Here is a 23,521-nt window from a genome sequence, read left to right on the forward strand (position 1 = left end):
TGAGATAAGGTACGTTTATTTCTCAAACCAAGTATACCAAGGACTTTTTCAAAAATTTCAACATGCATGAGTGCAAAGGTATGAAAACATCCATGCCTAGTAGTGGACATGTTGACCTCACTAAGGATGAAAAAACGGTTGATCAAAAGGTTTATCGATCAATGATCAGTTCAGTGCTATATCTATGTGACCCCATCCCAATATCATGCTAAACGTGTGCATGTGTGTCCGATATCAAGCGGCACTAAAAGAGTGTCATATTAAGTCCGTGAAAAGAATGGTGAGATACTTGATACATACACCAAACTTTGGCATTTGGTATCCCAAGGGATCTTTGACATCCCTCGTAGGTGCGTTGGTCTCTCTCCAAGCTTAAAGGGTGATGTAGCACCGTGACGGCAAGTAATTCCCTCAGTTAAGAAACCAAGGTATCAATCTAGTAGGAAGATCCACAATACTATGTAAGTAGCCCCTTCACACAAATACCAAATCCCCACAACACAACACGTAGAGGGGTTGTCAATCCCTCGTGGGTAAAGTAAGGATAAATTGATAGATGCAAATAAGAGTGATAGAAAATAGAATGCAACAAGGTATTTTGGGTTTTTTGATAATATAGATCTGAAATCAAAAGGGAAAATAAAGTAGAAAAGAAAATAGCAAAGTAGAGATTGCAAATAGATGATGTGAAGTAGACCCGGGGGCCGTAGGTTTCACTAGTGGCCTCTCTCGAGAAAATAGCAAGCGGTAGGTAGACAAATTATTGTTGGGAAATTGATAGAAACGCAAATAATTATGACGATATTCATGACAATGAAAATGTATGCATGCATCACTCCAAAATAAGTAGACCGACTTCTGCATGCATCTACTTCTATTACTCAGACATCGACCGCTATCCAACATGCATCTAGTGTATTGAGTTCATGGAGAAACGGAGTAATGCCTTAAGAATGATGACATGATGTAGACAAGATCTATTCATGTAGGAATATACACCATCTTTTTATCCTTAATGGAAATGATACATGCATGTCATGTCTCTTTCTGTCACTGAGATTGAGCATCGCAAGATCGAACCATCACAAAGCACCTCTTCACATTGCAAGATAAAATATCAAGTTGCCGAGACAAAACCGAAATATCAGAGAATAAATATGAGGCTATAACAATCAAACATGAATATGTTTTCATAGATCTGATCATAAACTCACAATTCATCGGATCCCAACAAGCACACTGCAAAAGAAAGAGTTACATCATATGGATCTCCAAGAGACCGTTGTATTGAGAAAAAAATGAGAGAGAAAGCCATATAGCTACTGCCGATGGACCCGTAGGTCTGATATGAACTACTCAAGCATCATGGGAGCAACACCAATGGAGACGGTGAACCCCTCCATTAGCGTGTTCTTCTCTAGAAAAGGCTCTAGATTGGTTTTCGTGGTTGTGGAACTGGTGGCAGCTGGAATATTGGGGTATTTATAGACCTTAGAAGCAGTGGAGAAGCTCCACGAGGGCCCCACTAGACACCAGGTAGCGCGAGGGGCCTCTGGCACGCTGTGGTGTCTTGTGGGCCTTTGGGCCTTGGCTGTTGCTCAATCTTGGCTCCCAAGTTTCCTTCTGGTCCAAAAAAATCTCCATAAAGTTTCATAGCAATTCAACCTTGTTTGATATGGATTTTCCACGAAGGAAAAAACAACAACTCGCACTAGGCACTATGATAATAGGTTAGTCCCAAAAATGATATAAAAATGCTATAAAATGATTATAAATGTCACATCCCTAGAACTACTACCTCGTGTTTAGCAAGTTTGTGCATCATGTTTTATTTTGCATTAAAAATGAAGTGGGGGTTGAATAAACGCTAGCACCTCACTTTAATCAAACCAATTCAAATGATGTGAATTTTCAATGAAACGAAAATGGCCTTGAAAAATGTTCATCTTTTCTGTTAAATTTTGGAATCAATATTTCCGGGGTGATTAATATATTCCAAACACCTTTGGAATTTAAAATAATCCATGAAAGTCACTCGAAATTTCCAAAATAAATAGCTATAACTATTTTAGCCTTTATAAAATGTTGAGTTATTTTGTGGAGCTTGGAAATATTCCAACTAAAACCCCACAAGTATATTCAATATTCTAGGGAATAGTTTGGAGCCAAAAATAAATAAAACAAATGTCAGAATTGTAAAAGAGAAAATAAAAAAAGGAAATAAGTGGAAAACCTTACGTCTCGCCAGGCCCAGCCCATTCCCTCCTTCATGTTGTCTTCCTCCTTGCGAGTGGGCAAGCAGGAGCTCGCGCCGCTCCCTCCGGCGACATCACACAGCTGCATGCCTGCCTCGCCACCTCATCGTGCTGGCGCAGGAGATAAGCATCCCAGGGAGTCGTCCCCATTGCTCTCTCCTCGACATTCGCTCTCCCTCTCTTTCTTCTCTCTGCCGCCATGGCCGCCGTGCAAGGTCGCTGTCGCCAGCCTGCTCCAGCCATCCTCCCCTGCCTCTGAGTCACGCAATAGCTCCGCCTCGACGTCCTGCAGCTCCACGCGTGAAGAAACGACGCCAAGAACCCCTGCAACGCCAGATCACCGTCGTCTTCCTCGTCGGGTCACCGACGATCGCCGCCGTCGTTCTCCGTCTCCAGGCCATCCCCGAGCCCGCTCTAGACGTCTCTGCACTCCCTGTGAGCTCAGGGACCCATTCCCATCATTTCCCCCTTCTTTTCCCCTAGTTGTAGCCCCCGATTCCACCGGAGGCCGACGAGATTCGCCGCGGGAGCTCGTCGCCGGTGAGGCTCCGGTGATCGGCTGGTCCATCTCGGACCCCACCAGCTTCAGCGCGTCGAGTAGCTCATGTTGGTGCTTAGCCGCAGCCGTTTCGTGCCCTGCTTTGATGACCTCGACGAGGCCCGAGCTCCGGCAGCCACCAAGCTCGTCGCCGGCGTCGATTCCGACCATCCCAGCCCCTGGGGCTTGCTCCATCATGCTCACGGGCGAACAACCATTCCTTTGATGCATTCTGCAGTGCGTTTGGTCACCGGAAGGGCATTTCCGATGCCCTCCGCCGTCCCTGGAGCCACCGGCGGCTCATCACCGGTGGGTTTGACCCCCAGCACCGGTGGGTTGACTCCCCAGAGTCTATGACAAGTGGGGCCAGCCCTGGATAATTAGTAATGTTAAACAAAAAATAATTAATTATTTAATCTCTAAACAGACACTAACATGTGGGTCCAGGTCTATTAATCAACCAATTAACCTAAATCTTAATTGTTTTTAACTAGAGTCACTGACCAGTGGGACCCACTGGTCAGGTTTGACCAGCAATGGCCACTTTGACCTGCTGAGGTCATGCTAACGCAGTAAGTCTATTTTAGTAATATAACAATTCCAGAATTAGTTCAAAACTTCAAAAATTCATTGAAATTAATCTGTAACTCAGATTAGAATAATTTATATATGAAAATGATAAGAAAAATCCAAAGAATCCAATGGTGCTATTTTCATGCATGATAAAATAAGTTATACTTGAGAATCAAGTCAAATCAATTAAAAGGAGTATATGGAAATAACTATTTGAAGTGGCTTTTGAAACTATGTTTCAAACCAGCTTCAAATCAAATCATTATAGATGCATTATCTCATCCACCATATTATTGTCATGCCATGATCATGCATCATATTGCTGCACTTGCTGTGTATTGATTGAGATTGTTTGATTCGGTAGGCTCCGCTCCACAGGATACTCAGGAGTATCCGACTCAAGGAGTGTATCCTTCCGCTGATCTTCAAGGCAAGCACCATTTTGATCATCCCGATAAAATCCCATGTTCTCGCTCCTGCTCTCACTTATTGCATTAGGACAAAATGCTTCAAATGCTTTTACTTCGTAGTAGAACCCATTCCTTTACATGACCTGTCTTTGTCATAGTAAATAGCTAAACCTTGCAACCTAACATACCTGGTAGTTGCTTGAGCCATGATATGTCTTATCCTTCCCATGCTTGCTATGCTTAGAGTTGTGTTTGCTATGTTTCATCTGGGTGATGAACATGAATGAATGGATGTGTTCTGGTGACAAAAGTGTAATTGTTGAACCTGTTTTTGGTAAGGGTACCGATGAAAGGCTGTGTACGAGTACATGTCGGGTTGTTTCATTGGAACCGTCCTTAGGATCTAAGTTCCGTGTATGTAATCCAAGACTAGATACTACCACATGCTAGGGCCTGAAATATGACCCACTCGGCTTATTAATCGCCTAGTACTCGGTCCAGGAGTTGCAAGTAGTTTCTGGTGTTCGTAGTCATGCTGGAGGCCGTGCATAGTGCTGACCTTAGAGGTGGGCTACGACGCGGTAGGCAGTGGCATGGTGTACCAAGTGGCACCCGGATGGTAGGCTTGGGAACCCTGCGCACGTCGTTTGGGGCCGTAGCGGAAACCTCGTCCGGACTTTCGTGCGGGTTCACTCTCAAATAGGTGATAAACCTCGACTAGGTATTAGTGTGGTTAGCGGTCATAGCCGGCTCCCTCGCTGGGCTTCCGCTTGAAGGTTCCAAGGTGCGTAAAGTGCACATGGCGATAAGTGGCGAGAGCATGTGTGAAGAAGTACACCCCTGCAGGGTTATGATCTATTCGAACAACCGTGTCCACGGATATGTACTACTTGGAGAAATACGTTGTTCATAGATAACTTTAATGGCTACTCATAAAAGTATCAAGATAAGTGTGAGTATCATGTATGGCATTCCCGTAGGGAAACGGGAATGAATCCATGATGGTGTATTGGCTGGCCAAGAGTCAAAGCTAGCTTGCTGCATGAAACCCCACAACCCCCTTTATTGATACATGTGCATGAGTAGATAGATTTGTTCTAAAAGTCTTGCCGAGTACCTTTGTACTCATGTTTGCTTAATAAATGTTGCAGAAGACACGCACGAGCCATCAAGTGGGTTCTACCTATACCTCGATGATGATGAGTAGCTGGTGTCCCAGCTACGACCTAGTACTACGACAACAAAAGTCCTTCCCCGACAACGGCGCCAGAAATCCTTCTGCTATGTCGACAGAAACCTTCTGTCGTCTCTTGAGCTTGCGTTGGTTTTCCCTTGAAGAGGAAAGGGTGATGCAGCACAGGAGCAGCAAGTATTTCCCTCAGTTTGAGAACCAAGGTATCAATCCAGTAGGAGAATCTCGTCAAGTGCAGAGTACCTGCAGAAACACAAAGAACTTGCACCCAACGCTATAAAGGGGTTGTCAATCCCTTCAAGATTGATTGCAAAGTGAGATCTGAAGGCGGAAAGTGCAACGAGGAAAAAGTGTAAGGCTGAAAATATGGTGTGGACTATAGGCTGAAAATATGTTCACTAGAGGCTTCTCTCAAAATAGCAAATATTACAGTGGGTGAACAGATTATTGTCGAGCAATTGATAGAACCGCGCAAAGTCATGACGATATCAAAGGCAATGATCATACATATAGGCATCACGTCCGAGACAAGTAGACCGATACTTTCTGCATCTACTACTATTACTCCACACATCGACCGCTGTCCAGCATGCATCTAGTGTATTGAGTTCATGACGAACAGAGTAACGCCTTAAGCAAGATGACATGATGTAGAGGGATAATCTCAAACCAATGATGAAAACCCCATGTTTTTACCCTTGATGGCAACAACACGATGCGTGCCTCGCTACCCCTTCTGTCACTGGGTGAGGTCACCGCACGGTATGAACCCAAAACCAAGCACTTCTCCCATTGCAAGAATCATAGATGTAGTTGGCCAAACAAAACCCACAACTCAAACAGAATTACAAGGATATGAAATCATGCATAAGAGAGATCCGAAGAAACTAAAATAAGATTCATAGATAATCTTATCATAAATCCACAATTCATCGGATCTTGACAAACACACCGCAAAAGAAGATTACATCGGATAGATCTCCATGAAGATCATGGAGAACTTTGTATTGAAGATCCAAGAGAGAGAAGAAGCCATCTAGCTACTAGCTATGGACCTGTAGGTTTATGGTGAAGTACTCACGCATCATTGGAGAGGTCATGGTGTTGATGAAGAAGCCCTCCGTATCCAAAACCCCCTCCGGCAGGGCACTAGAACTTGCCCCAGATAGGATCTTGCGGAGACAGAAGCTTGCGGCGACGGAAAAGTACTTTCGATGATCTCCTGATTTTTTCTGGGATTTTATGGAATTTATAGGCAAAAGTCCTAGGGCAGAGGTGGCCCAGGGAGCCCACAAGCCAGGGAGGCACGGGCCCCCCTGGCCGCGGCTAGGGGGCTTGTGGGGTCCGTGCAGGGATTCTCAAGCTTCCCGATCTTTTTCTGTTTCGGAAAAAATCTTTTTGGCAGTTTCGTTCCGTTTGGACTCCGTTCAAAATCCTCCTCTGAAAGGGGTCAAAAACAGGAACTGGCACTTGACACTGAGTTAATAAGTTAGTCCCAAAAAATATATAAAAGGCATACAAAACATCCAAAATTTAACAAGATAATAGCATGAAACCATCAAAAATTATAGATACGTTGGAGACGTATCACCTGGCACCTTTCAGAAGGGATCTATAGATAGTCAGGCTTTATGCCTTTTCCTTTCATCTGTCTGTACTCAGACTGCTTTAATGCTTCCGCATGGCTTGTATGACTTTGTTTATATGACTTGAGTGTCGGGTCATGTGACCCCTACTTGTATGAACTTATTATGCAAGGCTCTTTCGAGTCTTCTAAATAAATGTTGTGATGTTGTATGGTTATGTTGTGATGCCATTGTTGTATCTATGCATATTGAGTATGTCATGCGTACGGGTGATGTGTTGTGATATGTATGGGGTTTGACACCTAGTCGTATGCCTTTAGTAGCTCTCTTTACAGAGAATGCCCCTTTGTGCTTCCACCGAGCCTTGGTAGCTCACTACTACTCCAGACACATTTGTTGACCGACATGTATCCTTCTTATTTGTTGTGTCTGTCCCTACGGGGAAATGTCACGAGGTGTAATGTAGTCCTTCTAGCTTGCTACGACTCGTCTGCACACGCTGATGACCGACACCTGCTTTGCTGGGTTATGTATGCGTGTCTGTGTACAACTGAGCCACTTAAGTATATGACTAGTTATGTCGACTCGGGTTCTTTGACATTGGAATGCTATCGACAAAATTGCATACGTGAGTCAAAAGGGTCAAACGGTCCCGGCTAAGGTAAGGTGGCAGTCGTGGGGTTAACCATGCGTGAGACCGCAAAGTGATGCGATGTGTTACAAGCTGGATTCCTATGGCTTAGGATCGGGGTCTCGAGAATAAAACATCGAAGAATGATAACATAACATCATAGAACAATAAAAAATAATAGATACGTTGGAGACGTATCAATCTTCTTTTAACGTGGTTGGCTATTCTGAATCGGACTATGCCGGAGACAAGGTTGATAGAAAATCCATCTCGGGTACATGTAAATTTCTTGGGGGATCTCTTGACGAAGAAACAAAACTTAACATCTTTATCCACCGCCGAAGTGGAATACATTGCCACCTCATCATGTTGTGTGCAAATGCTATGGATGACACAAAGTCTTCAAAATTGTGGCATACATGTGAAACATGTTCCATTGTTGTGTGACAATGAAAGTGCTATAAAGATTGTACATAATCTCATGCAACATTCTCGAACCAAACATATTCAACTTTGTCATCATTTCATTCGTGATCATGTTGCCAAATGAGATATTAATCTCAAGAATGTTCACACTAAAAATAATTGGCTGATATCTTTACTAAGCCAGTTGATGAGAAAGTGTTTTGTCACTTGAGGAGTGAGTTGAACATCACTAATGCTTCAAACTTGAGCTAGACTCACTAGGATGCATGCAAGGGCATGAGTTTACTTGACTATTCCATGATGCCATTGATATGACTCTATCTTTATACCTTGGAAATCTATACTCCCTTGTATTGCATCTAACCTTATATAGATACTTGGATGAAGCTTACTACACAAGATTGCAATCAACTCAAACCACAAGCAATCTTGTCATGGCTAAGTATCAACAATCCTTCTTTGATGATGGAGGAGCAAGTCAACACAAATCATATCCTTGACAACTATTTCTTAAACAATATAACTCTTATCATTTGCATATATCATGTTCTTCCTTGCATGACTAACCCATGTAGGTGATAAGTGTACCAAAACAATCAAGGATTGCTCCCAACTCAAGATGATCTTCATCAACATTGAGCATCCACAACAAGTACACCTACATGCTACGTCATCTACATCTTTCAAAGGTATGTACTTATATCCTTGAAAAGCTTTACTCCAAGTTATGAGATAAAGCAACTCAAGTGATATGAAGACATTAAAATGCTTAATGAAAAATGGTAACCCAAAGTTGTCAGAATTGCGATTCTGAATCGGATCGAAGCTCTGTTGCTAGGATCGTGAATCGTAGAATCTTAACTATCAAGATCATAGAAACTTAGATTCTATGAGCAAAATCGTAGAATCGGAGGGGCTAGTTTGGATTGTAAGATCGTAAGATTCTAAGACTTGAGTCACGATTCTGACAACTTTGTGGTAACCCCTTTTTGAGCTTAACGATGAGTATGACCTGTGATCAACCATTTTTCCTTGGCTCCTTAAGTCAATATACTCTAATATAGGTGACCTAGTCGTCGAGCATCATCTAGATAAAGTTTCCTGTATGGTTCATTTTTTGTTGCATGCTTTCTTGGAACCATTCAATCTCCATCTAGTTGAGAAAATTCCATGCAAATCCTTTTTTAAAAATATTTTGAAAAGATTTTGGAAAAATGTGTCAAGTCTTTCTAAAGAATTTTATTTGAAAAAATGGCCAAGAATTTTTTTGTTAAGATTTTGTTTGCAACTCGGTCTCTCCGAATTGGGAAAATCGGATTCACCGATGTAGCAGATAAACTGCTCAAAATTATTTTGATACCACCGACATAAATGCTTCGGTATCACTATTTTTTCCTAGTAACCAATATTCATATCGGTTCAATCGATCTATATCAACTCGGAGTCTCCTACTTTAGATATTCCTTGAGTTCTTTGCCATACTTCTGAGATATTTCGACAAAGTTCTCAATGACCCTTAATCTCAAGGATCCCTTACCCTCTGACCTTTTTGGAAGTTAACCCGAAAGGGGGAGAAATATCAAAGCTTATTATTACCCAATTGGGGGTAAATATTAAGCTCACGCAAAGGGAGAGACATTACATTAAGGGGGAGAGCGATCAAATCTACTATCTATCTTTAAAGAAGAGAAAAAGTGTTCTATTTGCCTTCTTGTATTAGACTTGTCTCACCCTACCGACTCCAAATATCTAAATGCTAAGATTCAGGGGAGAGGAAGACCAACAAATCCATACTTTGGGGAGAAAGTTACAAATGTTCTTGGAGACGTTTCTATCCTAACAAATAGGGGAGAAATATCAATCATCAAATGCTATTTTTAATATGTCTTCCATGTCGTGGTTCTGTTGAAGCTCTTTGCATATTTACGTAGAATACTCTTGTCTTATCTAACAATTATTTTCTCAAGTGTGTTCCTACTTTTAAAATGCTCAGGAACTTCAAGGTAAGTATATGCATCATATCCTTGGTCAAGATGATTGATACTTGCGAACTGCATTGGGTTTTCCTGAAGAGGAACGAGTGATGCAACACAATGTAGGTAAGTATTTCCCTAAGTAGAGAACCAAGGTTTATAGAACCAACAGGAGTAACAACCAACCCACAACTTCAGTGACTGCACACAAGAGAATAATTGGTCAAGATGATTGATACTTGTGCACTTGCACCTGACGCGGGCAAGAGGGTCGTCAATCCCCCTGTCATTATTTGCAAGTGATACGTCTCGTGTGTATCGATAATTTATGAAGTATTCATGCCATATTTGCCTATGTTTACAATACTTTTATATGATTTTCATGCACTTTATATGATTTTATTTAAAACTAACTCGCACTGACGTTGTTTTCAGCAGAATTATCGTGGTATTGTTTTTGCCCAGAAAATAAAAGTTCTCGGTATCGCTTGAAAGGTTCATATGATTTTTTTGGAGAAAATAAAAAATACTGGAGCGAAGAACCACCGAAGGGGAGCCACCTGTGGGCCACAATCCAACAGGGCACACCCACCCACCCACCCTTCGACGCGCCCTGATGGCTTGTGGGGCCCACATGGCTCCGTTTAGCATGATTCCAACTCCAAAAAATCCTATATATACATAAACCATCACAAATAAACAAATAACTTCCGCTCCACCGCCGCAACTCTTTGTATCAACGAAAAACCCATTTGGGGCCTTTGTAGTACCATGGCGGAGGGGGGAAATCATATCCGGTGGCCATCTTCATCATCCCGGTGGAGGACATGACGAGGTGGGAGTAGTTCACCCCCGGTGATGAGGGTATGTACCAGTAGCTATGTGTTTGATATCTCTCCCTCTCTCCCGTGTTCTTGTGATGTCTCTCTCTCTCTCTCTGTGTCATATGGTATCTGTCCCTTACCATCTTGTTGTGATGAATTGAATCTTTCCCTTTGATATCTCGTTATGTTGGATGGAATGTTGGATTTGAGGACACTTGATGTATGTCTTGCATGTGGATACCCATTGTGACAATGGGGTAGTCTATTGATGCACTTGATATATGTTATGGCATAAACTTGTGGATTCCGGTGAGCTTGGGGATCTATGCATAGGGATTGATTGCACATTTTCATACTATGTTCTCCGATAGAAATCTTGGGGTACTCTTTGAAGTTCTTTGTGTTGGATTGGATATGATGAATCTGAAATTGTTTGATGCATGTTCTATAATTAACCCACAGATACTTGAGTTGACATTGGAGTATATTGGTGACATTAGGGTTGATTGATATGTGTCGTAGGTGTTATTCTAGTACGAACTCTAGGGCTGTTTGTGACACTTATAGGAATAGCTCAAAAGATTGATCAAAAAGAATAACTTTGAGGTGGTTCTACTACCTACACCAATTGCTTCTTATGTTCTTTGCTACTTATGAATTTTGGACTGGTTATTGTTGCATGCTGAGGGAAGTTATATGATTTAAAATGTTAGCATTGTTGAGAGATTGCACTAGTAAAAGTATGGACCCTAGGCCTTATTACCAAGCATTTATATAACATTTTTCTCTCTATTTTTCACTTGCTACCTTATTGTTTTTACATTTTCAGATTACAAAAGCCTGTATCTACTATTGATATTACACTTGTATCACCATGTTGCTACTTCTTGAGCTTGCGTTGGTTTTCCCTTGAGGAGGAAAGGGTGATGCAGCAGAGTAGATAAGTATTTCCCTTAGTTTGTTGAGAATCGAGGTATCAATCCAGTAGGAGGAACAAGCAAGGCCCCAATCTTAGCACCTACACAAACAATCAAACACTTGCCCCCAACGCTAAAAAGGGCTTGTCAATCCCTTCACAGTTATTTGCAAGGATGAGATCTGATAGAGATAGATATAAAAGATTGCTCGAACTAAAAGTAAATAAATGGAAGCAATATATTTTTGGTATTTTTGGTCTATAGATCTGAAAGTATAATATGGAAAATAGACCCGGGGGCCATAGGTTTCACTAGAGGCTTGTCTCATGAAAGAAAATAATACGGTGGGTGAACAAATTACTGTCGAGCAATTGCTAGAAAAGCGAATAATTATGAAGATATACAAGGCAATGATTATGCATATAGGCATCACGTCCATGTCAAGTAGACCGAAACGATTCTGCATCTACTATTACTCCACACATAGACCGATTCCTGCCTGCATCTAGAGTACTAAGTTCATGAAGAACAGAGTAACGCGTTAGGTAAGCTGACATGATGTAGAGGGACAAATGATGGGGAACGTCGCATGGGAAACAAATTTTTTCTTATGCACACGCAATACCTATCCATGGTGATGATCATCTACGAGAGGGGAGAGTGAATCTACATACCCTTGTGGATCACTAAGCGGAAGTTTATATAACGCGATTGATGTAGTGGAACATCTTCGCGATCCAAATTGCAGCCCGTCCCGCGATCTCATCACGATCAGTCCCGCGATCCCATCCCAATCTAGTGCCGAACGGACGGCACCTCCGCGTTCAGCACACGTACAACTCGATGACGATCCCCTCCTTCTTGATCTAGCAAGAGGGGCGGAGAGGTAGATGAGTTCTCCAGCACGGCGGCATGGTGGTGGTGGTGAACTAATCCAGCAGGGTTTCGCCTAAGCACCGTCGAAAACAGATCTAGAGGAAGAACAGATCTAGAGAGAAGTAGAGGGAGCATGTGGCAATTAGGGTTAGGGCTGCCTCTAATTCTCTAGTATATATACGAGGGAGGGAGGGGAGGAGGCAGCCTCAAACTCTCAAGGTTTGGCCGAAATTGGAGGTGGAGGAGTCCTACTCCAATCCTACTAGGAGTAGGATTCCTCCTCTCCACTTGGAAACCCTTTCCTCCTCTTCCACCTTTGGGTTTTTTCCTTCTCAAACCTCATGGGAATTAGTGGGGGCTTAGGCCAGCCCACTAGGGTCTGGTTTGTCTCCTCCAAAAGACCATGAGGCCCCTTGGGGCGTGACACCCCTCCCAATGATCCCTGGTACCCTCCCAGCACTCCCGGTACACTACCGAAGTACCCGAAACTTTTCCGGTGACCAAAACAGGAGTTCCTATGTATCAATATTTACGTCTGGACCATTCCGAAGCTCCTCGTGATGTCCGGGATCTCACCCGGGACTGCGAACAACTTTCAGTTACCAACACCTATAACTCAATTATACCGAAACATCACTGAACCTAAATTGTGCAGACCGTGCAGGTTCGAGAACTATGCCGACATGACCTGAGACACTCCCCGGTCAATAACCAATAGCGGGACCTAGATGTACATATTGTCTCGTACATATTGTGCGAAGATCTCTCTCGGTTGAACCTCTATGTCAAGGATTCAGTTAATCCCGTATGTTGTTCCCTTTGTCCTTCGGTATGTTACTTGCGCGAGATTCGATCGTTGGTATCTCCATACCTAGTTCAATCTCATTACCGGCAAGTCTGTTTACTCGTTACGTAATACAAGATCCCGTGACTAACTCCTTAGTCACATTGCCGGCAAGGCTTGTAGTGATGTTGTATTACCATGTGGGCCCCGAGATACCTCTACATCACATGGAGTGACAAATCCTAGTCTTGATCCATGCCAACCGAGCATACACCTTCGGAGATACCTATAGAGCATCTTTATAGTCACCCAGTTACATTGCGACGTTTGATACACACAAGGTATTCCTCTAGTGTCCGGGAGTTGCATGATCTCATGGTCATATGAACAGATACATTGACATGCAGAAAACAGTAGCAATAAACTGACACGATCATATGCTACGTTTATAGTTTGGGTCTTGTCCATCACATCATTCTCCTAATGATCTGATCCCGTTATCAAGTGACAACACTTGTCTATGGCCAGGAAACCTTGACCATCTTTGATCAACGAGCTAGTCAACTAGAGGCTCACTAGGGACAGTGTGTTGTCTATGTATCCACACATGTATTTGATTATCCAATCAATACAATTCCAGCATGGATAATAAATGATTATCATGAATAAGGAAATATAATAATAACCAATTTATTATTGCCTCTAGGGCATATTTCCAACAGTCTCCCACTTGCACTAGAGTCAATAATCTAGTTCACATCACTATGTGATTGCAATGAACCTAACACCCATACAGTTATGGGGTTTGATCATATCTTGCTTGTGAGAGAGGTTTTTAGTCAATGGGTCTGAACCTTTCAGATCCATGTGTGCTTTACAAATATCTATGTCATCCTATAGATGCTGCTACCACGTGCCGTTTGGAACTATTGCAAATGACCGCTCCACTATATGAATCCGGTTTACTACTCAAAGTCATCCGAATAAGTGTCAAAGCTTGCATCGACGTAACCCTTTATGACGAACTCCTTAATCACCTCCATAGTCGAGAAAAATTCCTTATTCCACTAGTTACTAAGGATAACTTTTGACCGCTGTTCAGTGACTCAATCATGCATCACTCTCTGTGCCCCTTGACAGACTCATGGCAAGGCATACATCAGGTGCGGTACACATCATGGCATACTTCAAAGCCTACGGCTAAGGCATAGGGGAATACCCTCATCCTTTCTCTTTCTTCTGACGTGGTCGGGTTTTGAGTCTTACTCAAATTTGCACCTTACAACACATTCAAGAACCCCTTCTTTGCAGATCTATTTTGAACTCCTTCAAAAAATTGTCAAGGCATGCATTTCATTGAAAGTTTTGATCAAGCGTCTTGATCTATCCCTATAGATCTAGATGCTCAATGCTCAAGTAGCTTAATCCAGTTTTTCCTTCAAAAAACACTTTTCAAACAACCCTATATGCTTTCCAGAAATTCTACATCATTTCCGATCAACAATATGTCAACCACATATACTCATCAGAAATTCTATAGTGCCCCCACTCACTTTCTTGGAAATACAAGTTTCTCATAAACTTTGTATAAAACCAAAAAATTTGATCACTCATCAAAGTACTTATTCCAACTCCGAGATGCTTGATCTAGTCCATAGAAGGATCGCTGGAGCTTGCATACTTGTTAGCATCCTTAGGATCGACAAAACCTTCTGGTTGTATCACATACAACCTTTCCTCAAGGAAACCGTCGACGAAACAATGTTTTGACATCCTATGTGCAATATTTCATAAATAATGCAGCAACTTCTAACATAATTCCAACAGACTTTTAGCATCGCTACGAGTGAGAAAGTCTCATCGTAGTTAACTCTTTGAACTTGTCGTAAACATCTTTGCGACAAGTCGAGCTTTTTTAATGGTGACTTTTCACCATCATCGTCTGTCTTCCTTTTAAAGATCCATCTGTACTTGACAGTCTTACGACCATCAAGTAGTTCTACCGAAGTCTATACTTTGTTTTCATACATGGATCCTCTCTCGGATTTCATGACCTCCAGCCATTTGCCGGAATCCGGGCCCACCATCGCTTCTCTATAGCTCGTAGGTTCATTGTTGTCCAACAACATGATGTCCAAGACAGGGTTACCGTACCACTCTGTAGCAGTACGTGAACTTGTCGACCTACGAGGTTTGTAGTAACTTGGTAGGAAGTTTCATGATCATTATCTTTAGCTTCCACTTTAATTGGTGTAGGCGCCACAGGAACAACTTCCTGCGCCCTACTACACACTTGTTGAAGTGACGGTTCAATAACCTCATCAAGTTTCCACCATCCTCCCACTCAATTCTTTCGAGAGAAACTTTTCCTCGAGAAAGGACCCGTTTCTAGAAACAAACACTTTACTTCCGGATCTGAGATAGGAGATGTACCCAACTGTTTTGGGTATCCGATGAAGATGCATTTATCCGCTTTGGGTTCAAGCTTATCAGACTGAATTTTTTTCACATAAGTGTTGTAGCCCCAAACTTTTAAGAAACGACAGCTTAGGTTTCTCCAAACCATAGTTCATACGTTGTCATCTCAACGGAATTACGTGGTGCCCTATTTAAAGTGAATGCGGTTATCTCTAATGCCTAACCTAAAACGATAGTGGTATTTCGATAAGAGATATCATAGTATGCGCTATATCCAATAGGGCGCGGCTATGACGTTCGGACACACCATCACACCATGGTGCTCCAGGTGGCATGAGTTGCGAAACAATTTCCACATTGTCTTAACTATGTACCAAACTCGCAACTCAAATATTCATCTCTATGATCATATCGTAGACATTTCATCCTCGTGTCACGACGATCTTCACTCTGAAATAGCTTGTACTTTTCAATATTTTTGACTTGTGGTTCATCAAGAAAATACTCGTGTATCTACTCAAATCGTTAGTGAAGTAAGAACATAACGATATACCGCGTGCCTCAGCACTCATTGGACTGCACACATCAAAATGTATTACATCCAACAAGTTACTTTCTTGTTCCATCTCACTGGAAAAACGAGGCTTTCAGTCATCTTGCCCATGTGGTTTGATTTGAATGCCTCAAGTGATTCAAAATCAAGTGAGTCCAAACGATCCATCTGCATGCAGTTTCTTCATGTGTTTATACCAATAGGCATGGTTTGCATGTCTCAAACGTTTCAAAAATGTGTGAGTACAAAGATCCATCAGCATGGAGCTCCTTCATGCATTTTATACCAATATAACTCAAGCGGCAGTGCCACAAGTAAGTGGTACTATCATTACAACTTTGTATCTTTTGGCATCAATATTATGAACATGTGTATCACTACCATCGAGATTCAATAAACCATTGAAGGTATTTATTAAGCAAATAGAATAACCATTATTCTCTTTAAATGAATAATTGTATTGTAATAAACACGATCTAATCATGTTCATGCTCAACGCAAACACCAAATAACAATTATTTAGGTCTAACACTAATCCCGATGGTAGAGGGAGTGTGCGATGTTTGATCACATCAACCTTGGAAACACTTCCAACACATATCGACGCCCCGCCTTTAGCTAATCTTCGATTATTCCGAAGCTTTAATTTCGAGTTACTGTCACTTAGCAACCGAACCGGTATCTAATACCCTCGTGCTACTAGGAGTACTAGTAAAGTACACATCAATATCATGTATATCCAATATACTTCTGTCGACTTCGCGAACCTTCTCATTTACCAAGTATCTAGGGTAGGTCCTCTTCGGTGATTGTTCCCCTCATTACAGAAGCACTTAGTCTCGGGTTTGGGTTCAACCTTGGGTCTCTTCACTAGAGCAGCAACTGGTTTGCCGTTTCATGAAGTATCCCTTCTTACGCTTTCCCTTCTTGAAACTAGTGGTTTTACTAACCATCAACAATTGATGCTCCTTTTTGATTTCTACTTCCGCGGTGTAAAACATCGCGAATAGCTCAAGGATCATCATATCTATCCGTGATCTGTTATAGTTCATCACGAAGCTCTAGTAGCTCGATGGCAGTGACTTTGGAGAACCATCACTATCTCATCTCGAAGATTAACTCCCACTCGATTCAAGTGATTGTAGCACTCAGACAATCTGAGTAGATGCTCAACGATTGAGCTTTTCTCCCTTACTTTGTAGACAAAGAATCCTGTCGGAGGTCTCATACCTCTCAACAAGGGCACGAGCATGAAATCCCAATTTCATCTCTTGGAACATCTCATATGTTCCATGACGTTCAAAACATCTTTGGCGCCTTAATTCTAAGCCGTTAAGCATTATGCACTGAACTATCACGTAGTCAAAAAACGTTTATGTCAGATGTTCGCAACATCCACACACGACGCTCGAGGTTCAACACACCGAGCGGTGCATTAAGGACATAAGCCTTCTACGCAGCAATGAGGGCAATCCTCAATTTACGGACCCAGACCGCATAATTGCTACTATCATCTTTCAACTAAATTTTCTCTAGGAACATATCAAAAACAGTAGAGCTACATCACAAGCTACAACATAATTTGCAAAGACCTTTTGACTATGTTCATGATAATTGAGTTTAGCTAATCATATTACTAATAACTCGCACTCAAATAGACATCCCTCTAGTCATTCAAGTGGCGCATGATCCAAATCCACTAACTCAAGTCCGATCATGATGTGAGTTGAGTATAGTTTCAGTGGTGAACATCTCCATGTTGATCATATCAACTATATGATTCAAGCTTGAGCTTTCGGTCTCTTGTATTTCGAGGCCATGTTTGTACATGCTAGGCTTGTCAAGTTTAACTAGAGTGTTCCCGTGTGCAACTGTTTTGCACCCGTTGTATGTGAACGTTGAGTCTAGCACATCTGATCATCACGTGGTGTCTCCAAACGACGAACTGTCGCAACGGTGCACAGCCGGGGTGAACATAATTTTATCTTGAAATTTTAGTGAGGGATCACCTTATAATGCTACCGTCGTTCTAAGAAAAATAAGGTGCATAAAAGGATTAACATTACATGCAAATCATAAGTGACATGATATGACCATGAACTTGTGCTTCTTGATCTCCATCACTAGAGCACCGGCATGATCTCCATCATCACAGGCGCTGCACCATGATCTCCATCATTGTGTCACCATTGAGGTTGTCGCGCTATGTATGATATTACTACTAAAGCTACCACCTAGCGATATAGTAAAAGCATATGCAAGCACAAATGTTAGTTTAAAGACAACCCTATGGCTCCTGCTGGTTGCCGTAGCATCGACGTGCAAGTCGCTATTTAACTATTACAACATGATCATCTCATACATCCAATATATCATATCATGACTTTGGCCATATCACATCACATGCATACCCTGCAAAAACAAGTTAGACGTCCTCTAATTTGTTGTTGCATGTTTTACGTGGCTGCTATGGGTATCTAGTATGATTGCATCTTACTTACGCAAAGCCACAATGGTGATATGCAAATTCCTATTTAACCTTCTTCAAGGACCGCCTCGGTCAAATCCGATTCAACTAAAGTTGAAGAAACAGACACCCGCCAGTCATCTTTATGCAACAAGTTGCATCTTAGTCGATGAAACCGGTCTCTCATAAGCGTATGAGTAAAGTTGGTCTGGGCCGCTTCAATCCAACAATGTTGTTGAATCAAGAAAAGATTAAGGAGGGCATGAAATTGAACATCAACACACACAAATTCTTTTGTGTTCTACTCAGGATATCATCTACGCATGAACCTAGCTCATGATGCCATTGTTGGGGAACGTCGCATGGGAAACAAAAAATGTCCTACGCACACGCAATACCTATCCATGATTATGATCATCACATCGGTTAAACCTCTATGTCAAGGATTCATTTAATCATGTATGTTGTTCCCTTTGTCCTTCGGTATGTTACTTGCCCGAGATTCGATCGTCGGTATCTCGATACCTAGTCCAATCTCATTATCGGCAAGTCTATTTACTCGTTCCGTAATACAAGACCCCGTGACTAATTCCTTAGTCACATTACTTGCAAGGCTTGTAGTGATGTTGTCTTACCGAGTGGGCCCCGAGATACCTCTCCGTCACACGGATTGACAAATCCTAGTCTTGATCCATGCCAACCCAGCATACACCTTTGGAAATACCTATAGAGGACCTTTATAGTCACCCAGTTACATTGCGACGTTTGATACACACAAGGTATTCCTCCAGTGTCCGGGAGTTGCATGATCTCATCGTCATAGGAACACATACATTGACATGTAGAAAACGGTAGCAATAAACTGACACGATCATATGCTACATTTATAGTTTGGGTCTTGTCCATCACATCATTCTGCTAATGATGTGATCCCGTTATCAAGTGACAACACTTGTCTATGGCCAGGAAACCTTGACTATGTTTGATCAACGAGCTACTCAACTAGAGTCTCACTAGGGACAGTGTGTTGTCTATGTATCCACACATGTATTTGAGTATCCAATCAATACAATTCCAGCATGGATAATAAACGATTATCATGAATAAGGAAATATAACAATAACCAATTTATTATTGCCTCTAGGGCATATTTCCAACAATAAACTCAAGCAATATGATGAAAACCCCATCTTCTTATTCTCGATGGCAACAATGCAATACGTGTCTCGCTACCCCTACTTGGTCACTAGGTGAGGACACTGCAATATTGAACCCAAAACTAAGCACTTCTCCGAGTGCAAGAATTACCAATCTAGTTGGCCAAACCAAACCAATAACTAGAAGCGACTTGCTAAGATATGAACTCATGCATATAAGAGTTCACATAAGATTCAAATAATATTCATAGATAATCTGAACATAAACCCACAATTCATCGGATCTCGACAAACACACTGCAACAGAGTATTACGTCGGATAGATCTCCATGAAGATCATGAAGAACATGGTATTGAAGAACAAAGAGAGAGAAGAAGCCATCTAGCTACTAGATATTGAGCCGTAGGTCTGTGGTGAACTACTCACGCATCATTGGAGGGGCAATGGAGTTGATGTAGATGCCCTCCATGATCGATTCCCCTATGGTAGATTACCGGAAAAGGCTCCCAGATTGGATCTCAGGGGAATAGAGGCTCCCGCCGGCGGAAAAGTGTTTTCTGGTCTCTTTTTGGTATTGGGGGAATATTTGGGAATTTATAGGCCAAGGATTAGGGTTAGGAGAGCTGTGATACGTCACCATCGTATCTACTTTTCCAAACTCTTTTGCCCTTGTTTTGGACTCTAATTTGCATGATTTGAATGGAACTAACCCCGAGTAACGCTGTTTTCAGCAGAATTTCCATGGTGTTGTTTTTGCGTAGAAATAAAAGTTCTCGGAATGACCTGGAAATTTACGAGGATTTTTGTGGAATATATAAAAAATACTGGCACAAGAATTACCTGGAGGGACGGAGCGAGGAGCCCACAAGCCCAGGAAGCGCCCCCCTGGCCGCACCTGGCAGGCTTGGGGCCCTCAGGGCTCCGCCGCCTCCAACTCCAGCTCTACTTAGTCCCTTTCGCGTAGAAAAAAATCAAGGAGAAGAGTTCATCGCGTTTTACGATACGGAGCCGCCGCCACCACCTGTTCTTCCTCTGGAGGGCAGATCTGGAGTTTGTTCTGGGCTCCGGAGAGGGGGAATCGACGCCTTCGTCATCACCAACCATCCTTCATCGCCAATTCCATGATGCTCTTCACCGTTCGTGACTAATCTCATCGTAGGCTTGCTGGACGGTGATGGGTTGGATGAGATCTATCATGTAATCGAGTTAGTTTTGATAGGGATTGATCCCTAGTATCTACTATGTTCTGAGAATGATGTTACTACTACTTTGCTATGCTTAATGCTTGTCACTAGGGCCCGAGTGCCATGATTTCAGATCTGAACCTATTATGTTTTCATCAATATATGTGTGTTCTTGATCCTATCTTGCAAGTTGTAGTCACCTACTATGTGTTATGACCCGGCAACCCCGGAGTGACAATAGCTGGAACCACTCCCGGAGATGACCATAGTATGAGGAGTTCATGTATTCACTATGTGCTAATGCTTTGTTCCGGTTCTCTATTAAAAGGAGAACCTTAATATCCCTTAGTTTCCATTAGGACCCCGCTGCCACGGGAGGGATGGACAATAGATGTCATGCAAGTTCTTTTCCTTAAGCACGCCTGACTATATACGGAATGCATGCCCACATTACATTGACGAACTAGAGCTAGTTACAAATCTCCCCATGTTATAACTTTTGGATGATGAATGTCATTCGGCATAATTATCCAGCACCTATCCAATGCCGGTTACAAATCTCCGGTTTCATGTGATTCGAAAAAAGTTTGTCAAGGAGACTTGATCAACCTCATTGACGGATTTCTTTTGATGACCATGAGATGGATGAATCTAGGAGTCACAACCCTCTCTTCCGAACTTTTACTTTCGGTTGTTTAGAAGAAAAATGATAAACTTAGCTTTAGTTTTCTGCTTTTTGCGTCCCTTAGAAAAGTGTCCCAAAAATAAAAGTTCTTCAAATGCCGTGAAAATCAAGTATGATTATTTCTGGAATTTTTGAAAAATTCTGAGACAAAGAGCTAGTCAGGGGGATGCACCAGTGGGCCACAAGCCCAGGAGGCGGGGCCACCCCCCTGGCCGCGCCTACCAGGATTGTGGGAGCCACGTGCCCCCCTCCACTTATTCCAGCTCCCATCTCCTTCTCCTACCTCCAAAAAAAATCATTCCACCGCTCAAACCCGTGTTCTTGCTCTTCTTGCTGCGTTTTTCGATCTCCTTGTGCAAGGCCCCATTCACCAAACTGTTTTGGGGGAATTGTTCCTTGGTATGTGACTCCTCCATTGGTACAATTAGTTTTTGCTCTAGTGCCTTGTTTGTTGCGTATTTTTGCTGCCTTGGTGACCCTGTTCTTGAGCTTCGCATGCTAATTTGAGTTGGTCCCAAGTAGTTTTGATGCATGATATGGCCTTTAGGCACTTGAAGGAGTAGTGGCGATGAGTTTTGTTGAGCCTTGTTCACTTTTCTCTTGAGTCACAAAAATTTCAGAAAGAGGAAGATATTTAGGAGAAACTATCATGGTGGTTTCTCAAGCAAGAGGGGTCCCCGTCTCGCGATTCGGGAGCCCGATCCTTAGCAACCGACGAACGCACACGTACAACCATGTGAATGGCCTTCTGATGAATTCGTGATTGATGCAGGTTTCAAAGACGAGTTTGATACATTTGTTCACAACGCCGGGCTCGAAGAATTCATCTCCGATAAATGTGAACAATATACTACTCTCACTGCCTATTTTGTTCGTAGATTCAAATTTTCAGCTGGCCGTGACACATCCATACTGTTTGATCTGTATGACAAATCGTATCCATGGATTTAGAGGATTTCAATAGAATTTGCAAGATACCTAATTGGGGTAGTCTCAATGATCCTCCTAAGTCTTCGATTAGAGATTTTATCTCTAGTATAACTGTTGGAGAAACTAGAGATATTACACACGCTACCATGGGGAGCATTCATTTTCGTGCCTTGCATTACTTTGCCCTCTTTATAGGTAGATGCATTAACGGCAAGATTGAGCATTGTCACCTCTGCGCACCTGACCTTAGTATTCTTAAGGGCGCAGTAACGGGTGATAGAAGTTTCAACATGGGAGCTATAATCGTGAGGAGGCTAAATAATAATGCTAATGAAGGGGATTTGTTTGGTGGGATCTATGCCACTCGCATAGCAAATTTTCTTGGAGTACCTATCCGCGAAGGAGATCCCCCGCTCCATACAACTTTCCTTGATTGCGCCGCCATGACACGTTATCAGTTCCTTGAGAGGGATAATGAATCCCTCCTATACCGGTTAATATTTAACCGACAACGTGTTTTCCATATTACCCTTCCTGCTCCTGCCTTCTTTGACTTTCAGGTAAAACGGAGATATTACATAACTAAAGGAGAGGCAGAGGAGTATGAGAGGGAGGCAAAGGCTGCTCGCCTCCGTGAGGCAGCTATTCAGGCGGTAGCTGTCGCGCTCCCATACAACCCCCATTATGATTTTGGATATCGCCCGGACTAGCCGTGGGAGTAGACCAACTTAGGCCAAAAGCCTAAGCTTGGGGGAGTACGTGTTTCTCACCGACTTTATATTCATGCTCACAGTTTCACTTTGATAGTCGGTTTTCACACCTTGCCACTGTATCATCCATGCTAGTTTACTTCTTTTTCTCGCTTTCTTCTTGTGTGTTTGTTTAGATCGAGAAAACCCAAACAGATTTCCCATTCTTCTTTTGCTTGTTGGGAGCTTTCCTGTGTAAATAGTTTTCTTTTTCTTTGGGTCAAGGTAGAAGACCATGATTAAAATGTTTAGTGGCTCTCACATGCATATCTGTTTATCCGTCAAAGAGCCATATTACTTTGTATTCTCCTTTGTGTTTGCTTGCAGATTCCAGCTTAGTCCAATGCACGAACACTCTCATTATGATTCACATCATTCGGTCGTGCAAGTGA

This window comes from Hordeum vulgare, chromosome 7H (assembly GCF_904849725.1).
Source record: "Hordeum vulgare subsp. vulgare chromosome 7H, MorexV3_pseudomolecules_assembly, whole genome shotgun sequence".
Taxonomy (NCBI): domain Eukaryota; kingdom Viridiplantae; phylum Streptophyta; class Magnoliopsida; order Poales; family Poaceae; genus Hordeum; species Hordeum vulgare.